General features: G+C 42.4%; 1 pseudogene; it reads left to right on the top strand.

Annotated features, from left to right (window-relative positions):
- The first annotated feature begins 561 nt into the window (after positions 1-561).
- Positions 562-679, top strand: LOC126261071 (5S ribosomal RNA; annotated as a pseudogene).
- Positions 680-9,766: the final 9,087 nt, after the last annotated feature.

Raw genomic sequence — 9,766 nt, 5'->3', positions numbered from 1 at the left:
ATGTCAGAGAACTGTTGCGTTATTCTGCTATTCATTAAAAAAATAATGCAACACGTAACATATAAATGGATCTTGCATAATATGAAATTTCCAACCAAACCCCAAACGTTCTAACATTCACCGGAACTAATTTACTGAAACCAGAATAACTAACTTAAATGTAGCCAGATATAGGTTTGAACTGTACTGCTCTTGTACGTCATTTCACTGCGCTATTTTACCCTAAGCTGGCCAGTTTAGTCGATACGAACGCTCAAGAAAATGTTTGGCGAACTTTCCGTAGAGGAACAGGAATTCCTCCCTTCGAAATGCTGTTGATTTAACTGGGTTAATGCGTGTTCTAGAAAGACAGCAACATAATTCAATTTCTCTAAAGTACGCGTTTCTTAAGACCTTTCAGAAGCAAATCACAGATTAGAGGTCGTATATGGAGGAATACAGACAGACGATTTTTCCTGAAATTTTGAGCGAGTGAAGCAAGTAAGGGGACAATTACTAAAGGCACAAACACGCTCTGCCACACAAAATTCATTTGTTTAAACAGCACGTTTGTACGAGTAGTGCAACGGCCTTGCCGCACCGGAGACACCGGTTCCCGTCAGATCACCGAAGTTAAGCGCTGTTGGGCGTGGGCGGCACCTGGATGGGTGATCATCTGGGCTGCCATGCGCTGTTGCCATTTTTCGGGGTGCACTCAGCCTCGTGATGCCAATTGAGGAGCTACTTGACCGAATAGTAGCGGCTTCCGTCAAAGAAAACCATCACAACGACCGGGAGAGCGGTGTGCTGACCACACGTCCCTCCTACCTGCATCCTCATCTGAGGATGACACGGCGGTTGGATGGTCCCGATGGGCCACTTGTGGCCTGAAGACGGAGTGCTTTTGCTTTTTTTTGTACAAGTAGTTGTAAAATCGAGTAATATCGTAGAGGGCCTAAATACAAAGCTATGGTAATGGTAAACCGAAAATGAATAAAGCCATTATTACGTTACTTTTACATTGTTACTAAACGATGTACAGTGACAACTGTGCAACCTCAAAATAAGTCGCTCTATGCCAATCGTTTACTACACTTTTAAAAGCCGCGGTCTGGTGTTTCACTGTTCCGTTATACGGTAGAGAACTTGCGATTAACAAGGTGGAACTGGCAAGGTCACCAATGAGTCAGGATCCGAGTGTTCGTCACCAAACGCTTACATCATCTGTTTTAACACCGACACGTTTCAGAATTTGCACAAAGAAAAATACGAAAAACAAATACGACGAAACGCACCCATATTTCAGAATCCACAAATGCACTGCAGTGTCATTCGGGTCTGAGGCCTTCGACGGTATCGTGGATACGAAAAGTACGCGATGAACCTGTGTTCACGCACGAGTTTCATTCCACTCTATGCCAGGGGAGATTACGTATCTAGTCGACGCGATCTGATACAATAACAAAAATACAATAATAGAAAGAAGGAACTTTGGGGTCTTCCCTATGTTTGCAACTGGTATCTTCTGCCAACACTGCACATAAAGCGCTTGTATCATAACTAAAAAGACACATAGCTGGAACCGTTGCGTGGCAGATAGCTCGTACCACGAAGTCCAGTACAATATATTTGCCTTAGGAGATCGGAATCTGGAGGCAAGGCGGGTAGGGTACCGGAAGTTGATGGCTAGTACTAGTTTGGTAGTTAACTGTCACCGTCTCTGAGCGTATCAGCGAAAAGGGGCAGGTTCCTGGACTACGAACCATTATTATACCTCGGTTGCGGCCGGCTGCAAAACCTTTGGACACGTGGGGCGCCTACCAAGGGAAGGAGGGTGTTGTATTTCAATTCATAATACTGAGTGTTATTCGCCATTTTTAGCTCCCGGCGTATAAACAAGGGATATTGCAAGTTTGACGCGTCCGTGTGTCTGTCTGGCATCAGAGCTCGCGATTTTAGTGCGGTTTGAAGACTGGTTTGATCGGAATGGCTCTTACTATATTTTCTACATCTACATCTACATAGATACTCCGCAAATCACCGTAGGTGCGAGGCGGAGGCTACTCTGTACCACTACTAGTGATTTCTTTTCCTGTTCCACAGGCAAATAGAGCGAGGGAAAATCGACTCTCTATATATGCCTCCGTATGAGCCTTAATTTTTTCCCTTCTCATCTTCGTGGTCCTTGCGCGCAATGTATGTTGGCGGCATTTGAGTTTCTGAAGTATCACCGCTTACTTGTTGTTCGAACCTACCCGTAACAAGTGTACCAGCGCACCTATGAATTGCTTAGATTTCTTCCTTGAATTCGACCTGGTACAATTCGCAATCACCCGAGCATTACTCAACACTTTGTCTCCCAATAAACCAGGTTCGACCATTTGCCTTCCCTACCACAGTTCTCATATGCTCGTTCCCTCTCATATCGCACTGCAACGTTACGCCCAGATATTTAAACGACCTGACTCTGTCAAGCAGGACACTAGCAAATACTGTATTCGGATGTTACAGGTTTGTTCTTCCTACTTATCCGCATTAACTTACATTTTTCCACATTTAGGGATAGCTGCCATTCAGTACTTCAATCGTAAATTTTGTCTAAGTCGTCTTGTATCTTCCTACAGTCACACAACTTCGACACCTTACCGTACACGACAGCATCATCAGCAAACAAATGCAGATTGCTGCCCACCCTGTCCGCCAAATAAATTATGTACGAGTGACGATACCCTTGTCTCTGACAAACCCTCGCCGTTGAGGGCAACATACCGGGTTTTATTATTTAAGAAGTCTTCGAGCCACTCACACATCTGCGAACGTATTCCATATGCTCGCACTTTCGTTAACAGCCTGCAATGGGGAACCGTGTCAAATGCTTTCCGGGATCTAGAAATGTGGAATCTGCCGGTTGCCCTCCATCCATAGTGCGCAGTATGTGAGAGAAGGGTAAGCTGTGTTTCGCACGAGCGATGCTTGCTAAAACCATGCTGATTCGTGGACATAAGCTTCTCAGTATTCCAACTGTGAACATATTCAAGGATTCTGCAGCAGACTAAAATTACAAGTACTGGTCTGTAATTTTGGGTGTCAGTTATTTTACCCGCCTTATACACTGGAGTCACCTGCGCATTTTTCCAGTCGTTTGGGACTTTGTGCTGAGCGAGAGATTCACGATAAATGCAAGCTGGGTAAGGGACCAGTGCCGTAGAGTACTCTCTGTAAAATCGAACAGGGATTCCATCCGGACCTGGCGATTTATTTACTTTCAAATCTTTAAGTTGTTTCTCTACACCAGGGATGTTTATTACTATGTCGTCCATACGGCAATCTGTCCGGTGGTCAAACGATGGTATGTTTGTACGATTCTCCTGCGAGAACGATTTCTTAAATATTAAATTTAAAATTTCCGCTTTCGTTTTGCTGTCTTCAGTTGCCACACCGGATTAGTCAACAAGGGACTGAATGGAAGCCGTAGACTCGCTTAGCTATTTTACGTAAGACCAGAATTTCCTCGGATTCTCTGCCAGATCTTTTGCTTAGGGGTGACGGTGGTAGCTGTTGTATGCTTCACGCATAGGTCTTTTCACAGACGCCCGAACCTCTGCTTACCTTCGCTTGTCATCATCTGTGCGTTCCCTTTAGAACCGAGAATGCAGCATCCTCTGCATCCTGAGCATCCTCCAAATTTCGTGATGTCAATTCGCTGTCTAAGTGAGGTAGTAATAACTCGGACCGATGACCAAGCAGTTTGGTCCCTTCCTCTCCCCCCTCCCCTTTTAAACCAACCAACTAATAAGTGCTTATTTCCTATGCCTAGCAAAAACACTGTTCTAGCCTTCTTGACTGGTTTATTAACTTTCGTAATCATAGTTGCTATGATGACATCATGATCGCTAATCCCCTTCTCTATACTGACATTGTCGATGAGGTCCAGCCTATTTGTAGCTACAAGGTATAAGATATTTTCATGGTGTGTGGACTGCCACGCTGGCTGCTAAAGATCTCAGGAAACGTGTTCAAAACTGTTTTGCATGAATGTCTGTCTGTAACCCCCGCAACGAATCCATAGACATCCCAGTCTATACTCGGTAGGGTAAAGTCGCCTCCAGCTAGTATTGCATGATCCGAGTATTTACGCGCTATTGACCCTAGACCTTCTTTGAATGACTCTAGAACTGTCACAGCAGAATCGGGTGGCCGATAAAAACATCAAACAATTAACTAGGTTTCATCTACACCTGTTATAAGCGAACAGATAACTTCACTGTCACCCTCAACTTCGACGTCACTAGAGATAATGTTTTTGTCAACTGCGATGAACACTCCCCCTCCTATTGGTCTCCAACCTGTCTTTCCGATACTCATTTCACGGCTCCCTAAATATCTCAGAGCTTTCCACTTCGGGTTACAGCAGCTCTCGGTCCCAATAATAATTTGAGAAAGAGAACTTTACTGGAGGGCAGTGAATTCGGAAATTTTATTACGAATACTGATGAAGTTAAGACAGTCGAAGTGCCTTTATTCTGAACGTCATTTGACTTACCTTCCTCCGTGTGGACTGACGAGCGTTCATCAGAGCACTACCTAGTAAAAAAAAACCATCATTTGCACTTTTCAAGTACTCTGCTAGCCGAGTAGCTGTCTCCTTTGTGTAGTGCAACCCTGATCTATCAAAGGAAGTCCTACAAATCCCCACACGGTAACGCAGGTCTACAAATCTGTAGCCTAGATCGTCACAGAGTCGGCTCCAAACCAAAGGACCCTGATCAACTCTGGGAACAATGGTGCAAATTGCAAGCTCTCCGTGCACCCAGCATTCTTCACCTCCTCCGTTAGCCGACTGTACGATCTGAGGATCGCCTCAGAACCCATGCGACAGGCGTCGTTGGTGCTGACGAGCCACAACTTGCAGACGACTTCACCCTGCGAGCTCCATAGCCGTAGGCAAGGCCGCCTCCACATTTCGGATGTGGCTCCCGGCAGACGTACCGAATGCACACTGGTTTTCTTTCCAGCCCTGAACGCTATCTGCCTAAGGAGCTCCATAACGCGCCTAACATTGGAGCTACCATTAAGTAGTAAATCCCTCGCCCCGTGTTCCTGCTAGGATCCTGATGAAGAAGCGACCACCTGTCCATTCACAGAGTGAATAGGCGAGGCCGGGCAGCTATCCTCAACATTGGCCCTCCACTTCGAACGATGCGAACGCGTTTGCACCCGCCCCTCACCCTGCTGTATGTGTATATATGTGTGTGTGTGTTTGGCGTGGGGGGGGGGGTGAGGGGGGGGGAGGGGAAGAGTCCACCGCATCGGGTGCAATAGGAGGTGTCTCGGAAGCAGAGCCCGTGGGCAAAAGAAACTATACCTGGTGTGTCCCATGTGACGCACCAGTTTCCCCGCCACCGCTTTACCCTGAGGCAGCAGCCTGAAAATAATTGATCCCAGCCAACAGCGCATTCAGCTGTTCGCGAACTGCGGCTACCTCCTCCTGCGTCCGCACAAAGCAAGCACACATCCTAGCCATCCTAGCAAGACTAACTGCTGAAGTATAAAAGTAGTCAGAATTCTAGCTATGCGACTTGCTTCCGTCCTGATGTGTCAACAATGGACGCTAATGCGTTAATGAGCTATGTAGCTGGCTGTTGAGTGAGTCACTACTGTGGTACACACTGAATGAATTTACACTTACAAGAACACAAGATGCAACCTCTTAAACAGAAAACACGCTCGAAATTTGATAAATATACTACGACGAAAACATAGAAAAATATTAACACTTAACTTGCCGAGCTGCAGTTGTACATCAGCTGAGAGCTGGGGCCTGACTGGTTTACTAAACGAATGGACAATTGCTTTCACAACAAAACAGACTGAAGGAATTACACTTACAAAAACAAGAGATCAACATCTTAAACAGGAAAACAGGCACGAAGCTTAATATACTACGACGAAGACACAGAAAACGATTAACACTTAACTTGCCGCTCTGTAGTATATAAGCTGAGAGCTGAAGGCTACATATTCCTAATCTTGTGACAGTCTCTTCACCCGTTTGATGACAATAAACTATATAAAGTAAAAAAGTATACTGACAGTACGCTCTCTTCCAATACCCTGCCTAAATAACGAGAGATTCACCAAATGGTGTAATGTCGAATTGTAACTCTGAGAACTAGCTGAATAAATGTAAGGAAGTGCATATGTCTAACTCCTATGGTTGAGTCACAGTCATCATTAATCTTTTTTTGTAGTTTCGCACCAGCCAACTTGAAAAGATGAAAATGGTTATTGTAAGTCAACGTCAGTCTTGCTAACTTTTGCGTAGATTTTTCGAATTCTACAGTCTGGTTGTATATAATCTGATGTTACATTTATAGTATAGGAAGTAATTGCAAGAAGAGCACTGGCGACAAACTACCCGACGTGATTGGCTCTTATTGTCACGCATATTCGTAATTTTGCGAATTTCGGAAAATAAATAGCTATACCTAGCAAGATAATATATCTATGAAGTGAAAAAATGAAATATTTAAAACCTACCAATGAGTTTAGAGTACGACTGTTTGTATACCCGGTTCTGAATTCTCTCAACTCAAATGTTCTTCCGCCACATACGCAGAATCGCACTCACAGTTGATGTCCCTATCAGACTTCACGTAGCATGTGTTGGTTTCTTTTTTTAAGTTTTAAACAAATTTCTGTTTTTATTCCTAAAATTATCTTCAGCTGCCTCTCTGCTCAGCGCTACCAGGGATAGCGAAAATAACTTGCGTGATAAACCTCACTGCAGAAATGATATTTTATACTAACCGTTTCAGGTGGTGAAAAATACAAAAACTTGGTTTATCGTCGTTGTACAAAGATCAGAACAGTGGAAAAGAACAGGTGTTGCACTGCATCTTTGGACTTATTTACTTAAGCCCCCCCCCCCCCCCCCCAAGATGTTCCTGATGTATTTGGCGACGTGATCAGCATATAGCCCAAAACAAAAAACTCTTGAAATTTGTAGATTAAATTGCGAAAATTATATCGATGAGGAAGAACATATTACTAACGCTTGTGAGAGTTCTCATTCTCGATTCAATGCTTCGTGTGAGTCCTTTTACCCAAATATCTTCAAATTTTTGAGAAGGTTGAAAGGCGCACAAACCCACAAGTAAATAAAAAATAAGTCTACAAAAAATGGCCACACCAACACAACGGACGCAAATACCTAAAAGAGGCAAGCTTTCGTATAGCAAAAATTAGTTATTAAAAAGTGATGAACTTAGCAAAGTAGGTATTGTACGGTACGTATCATACAAAGCAGTCGCAAGTTGAGCATGAACATATGAAATAAATTCAATTGCTTTCATGAAAAATTTTAATATGTGTAATGTTATATATATATATATATATATATATATATATATATATATATATATATATATATACGAGAATATGAAATAGATGAAACAACAATCACCATAATCAAAGAAACATTAACAAATACAACATCAAAAGTAAAATTCCAAGGAGAAATTTCACGACATTTCGAGGTCAAAACCGGCGTCAGACAAGGAGATGCGCTGTCCCCGGTACTCTTCAGCTGTGTTCTGGATAAAGTCATAGCAGAATGGAGAAAACTCACGCAAAAACATGGAGTTGAGAAAGTCCAAATTGGAGGGAAGTGCTACAAAACCATTGAAACCAACTGTTTTGCCTTCGCTGACGATCTCGCCTGTTTAGCTTACACACAAAAAGACACAATAAAAGAAATAGAATTACTTAAAGAAACTACTGAAAAAGCAGGCTTGCAAATTTCATTTGAAAAGACAGAAATCATTACAAATATCAAAAATCCACCAAAGAAAATAACTACGAAATACGGGAAAATACAGGTATCTAAACATTTTAAATATCTTGGTGAACTAATTCAGCCTGTGGCAAAAGATCATCTAGCCTGCAGGGCTAGAATACAAAAACTAGAGACAGCAACTCACTACTGCAGACAAATGTATTCAAAAAAATGTATATCCAAAAACATTAAACTCAGACACTACCAGACTGTCATTAGACCGCAGATACTATATGCATCAGAAACACTGGCAAATTTTACATACGCCGAACAGATAGAAAATCGTGAAAGAAGAATTGTGAGGACAATTCTTGGACACAGGAAAATAACAGATGATCAAGGCAAGTCTGTATACAGACTAAAAAGCAACAAAGAAGTGTATACGAAGTGCAGCAAAATTACAGACGAAATTAGAAAAAGAAGATGCTCCTTTTATGCTCACATCATGAGGATGAACCCGAATAGGCTTACAAAACAAATATTTTCGTACATCGCAAATCTAAAAAATAAAAATTTATGGTTTATCAACACAGAAAGAGATCTAAAAGAAATGGACATAGATCAGGAAACAATATTTAACAGAAACCTTTTTAGAAAAAAACTGAATTCATTCACCGGTTTCGGTGTGAAAATTAAGACGACTTGTGGAACTAAATGGTCTGAAGAGAGAAAAGCCGCCTTCAGCGCAAGAATGAAAGAAGTGTGGACTGAGAGAAAGAAGACTTCCCAGAAGCGCAAGAAATAACTGTTTTCACGGTCTTTAACGGCCAAATTTGTATATATATATATATATATATATATATATATATATATATATATATATATATATATATATATATATATGTACCGCTGTTTCCAATGCTGTTTTGAAACCATTGCAGATAATGACAGAGAACGTGCTGAATTCATGCGAGCCGGGCTCGGGCAGATAGAAGTTGCCGAATTCGTGTGTTCCATTCGGGGACTGTTTTAAGAGAGTTGACGAATTCGAGTGATTGGTTTCCCAGCAACAAGTAGAAGTTGGCAGATTCGTGTGAGCCGCTTTGTTTGTACCAATTGGCTAACCGCCGCTGGGTTAGGAATTCCCTGGCGCCGCTCAAGCTGGTGACTGGGCTGTCGCCGCCAAGGCCGAAGAACACTTTCGTGGTCACAAGATTTTAACTGGCTGGGCCTTCTCCAGCATATGTGTTATGTTACTGGTTCCCATGGCCTCCATCGTTGCTCAAATCGCGTAACAGATTCCTTTGATCCTATTCGGAAGAGACTGGATGGGAATTTGCTGTGGGTTATCCGCATGAGCATAATCGTTGTTATTAATCAACTGCTTCTTTTACTTTAGTATCTCGTGGATATTAAACGATTTTTAGTGCAGGCTGTCTTCAGCATGCCGACTGGAGTAAAATGTTGGTGGAGAAATTATTCAATTTCGAATTCAATATGGAGAGTCGTTGTACGAAGCTTAATCGCAATGTGGAAGACAGCCGTAGTGTATAAGACGGTTACCATAGAGGGAGCTCTCACAAGTCGTCCCGAACTGCATGGGAGCTGGGGCATTCCCTTTGGTCTTATGACAATGGTGGATTTTTCCCAAATCCGAGCATAGCGTAGTAATCGAAAAGACTCCCACTGTACGAAGCATTCACAGGTTTTCCCATCTTTTTCTGGTCGTTAGTTTTCCAAATTTGGTAACTATTTTGATATTATTAGCTGTAGAAAGGGTTAAACCAGTAAATATCCCCGAAGATAAGAAACAAGCTAATTATTCTACAGAAATAGCGCTGGTAAGCTAAGAAGCTTACAGCTGTGGTGGCTTCCTGTCTATCTTGATTGTGATAATTTGTTTCCTTGCTCGTTATTAGATTCAATGATGCACTATCCATATTTCATTTTGTGTTAGTAACCACGCTCTCATCTGATCATAAATCTGGTGCGATTGTTTTCTTTGTACAA

This window comes from Schistocerca nitens, chromosome 5 (genome assembly GCF_023898315.1).
Source record: "Schistocerca nitens isolate TAMUIC-IGC-003100 chromosome 5, iqSchNite1.1, whole genome shotgun sequence".
NCBI classification, from domain to species: Eukaryota; Metazoa; Arthropoda; class Insecta; order Orthoptera; family Acrididae; genus Schistocerca; species Schistocerca nitens.
Note: the sequence above shows the minus strand (reverse complement) of the source record. Positions and strands in the feature narration are given on the sequence as shown.